Here is a 2,016-nt window from a genome sequence, read left to right as displayed (position 1 = left end):
TATGATCCCAGAGTGAGCGAGCAGCCGGCTGGCCTCTGGACCCACATGTCCGCTTCCTGCTTACTAACTCTGGGGTGGCTGACATCATCCCTTTCCTGGACCGAGAACAGTATTTAAGCGGTACCTGAGTGGCAAATGACTATGCCTGAGAGTATTTATTAACCATATTTGCAAATGGCACCATTTCTTCACCCTTAATATGCCCTTTTCCTACTAGATAAGGTTGAGAAAGAATGATCTTATTTTATTCATCAGAAGGTATTAAGTTCAAGCTTTTATTTCCTTTATTTAGGGATAAATGAGTTTTAGTGTGTAGCTATACAATAAAATATCTCACTTATCAGCTTTTGAAAAAAGTAGTACAATCACGACAAGTCACATTACAGGCCTCCCTGGCCGCGCAAGGGTTAAAGCGCAGCGCTCTGAAGCTGTCCTCAGCCACTGCAGTCAGTTTGATTCCTGCCCAGGGAGTGACCCACAGGGCAGACTCCCCTGAGCCGTCTGCTGCTCCCCTCAGCAGTGTATTCCAGTACTTCCGTCTGTTCTGCTCCCTGTTGTCTCTGGGGAACCCTCTCACTGCCAGCCCCCTCCCTCTGGCCTGTACCCCAGTTCTTGTATGCATAAATCTTTTTAAAAAATCACATTACAGCTAATATTAAGAGCAACAATAATCATCAGTAATATTAGTTACCACTTCTATTTATTTATAAATTTAGCTACACTTCTTCTAGTGCCTATGAGAAGTGGAGAGTAGTGGTTTTTTGCCCGTAATGCTCAGTCACTATTCACCAAAGCCACTTGTCAGTCTATGTATTTTTACATTAATTGTAATGCGTATTTAGGAAATTTATGACACTGAATTTCACAAGGAAAGTGGGGTTCAAGTAATTAAGAATTTTTGACTTGACAGAATATTTAAAATAACAAAACACCCTTAAGAAGTTTTAACTAAAATAAACATTTCAGCCCATGGCTATCTGTGGTGAAATACCTTCCATGAATTATGATTCTTTCATAGGCCTCCCTTGGTGGCTTCGGGGTTCGGTCTCGGTGCTACACTGTGCCAGCTCGGCTTGGATCCCCAGACTGGAGCCGACCCACGTCAGCGCAGCAGACCTCTCCTGTGTCACCCCGCTCCCCTCCGCGGTGGATTTCAGTACACCCACCTGTTCTGCTCTCCACACTGGTGAATAATCTCGCTTCATGCACTTCTGGGAGTACCCAGCTCTTCAGCACAAAAATAAAAACTATTTTTTAAAAAAAGATTTATTTATGTATGCATAGAGAACTGGGTATAGGCCAGAGGTGTGGTGGGTGAGAGGATTCACTGCTGAGGAAAGCAGCGGGCGGGCCAGGAGAGGTCTGCCGCGCCATGTGGGTCACTCCCTGGCCGGGGATCGATCTCGTGCTGCAGCAGCTTCAGAGAGCTTCATAATGTGGTGCTCTAACTCGTGCGCCACCAGGGAGAGCCCAAAATAAAAACTTTTTAAAAAATGATCCTTTTATGCAGTTAAAAATATTTAATGCTACTTTTTCAGAACATTTAGGATTTTTTTTTTTAATAAAAGTAGCAAATTTCTCTAGTCCTAAGCATCGCAGCTCCGGTCTGGATGTCTAGTTTCTAGAAAGTAGTTGCAGTGTCCGCCGAAACCACAGAGCCTAGGAAGATGCCACGAGAATGCTGCTCTCCACGGGGGAAAGTCTGCTGAGTGGCTTGGGGCACGGTGTCGTCATTGTCCCATAGTTCCAGTGCAGGCCCGGGGACAATGGTTAACATTTACTCTAGCTCAACTTTGTAAGAAATAAAAATTAATGAAACACAGATTTGTCTTCACTTAACACTCTAGCCATCATTAAGAGTTTTTTCCAGACTTTTATTTTTTGTGTAAAACTGGGGTGTAGAGCAGAGGTGGAGTGGGTGGACATGAGAGGATTCACCAGAGACAGTGGGGAGCAAACAGATGATTTTACTAAAACCTACAGCTGGAGCCAGACATGAGAGGGCAAGGGGCAGAG

Source organism: Condylura cristata, unplaced genomic scaffold (genome assembly GCF_000260355.1).
Source record: "Condylura cristata isolate star-nosed mole 26May11 unplaced genomic scaffold, ConCri1.0 scaffold00001, whole genome shotgun sequence".
Taxonomy (NCBI): Eukaryota; Metazoa; Chordata; class Mammalia; order Eulipotyphla; family Talpidae; genus Condylura; species Condylura cristata.
This window is presented reverse-complemented; position numbering follows the sequence as displayed.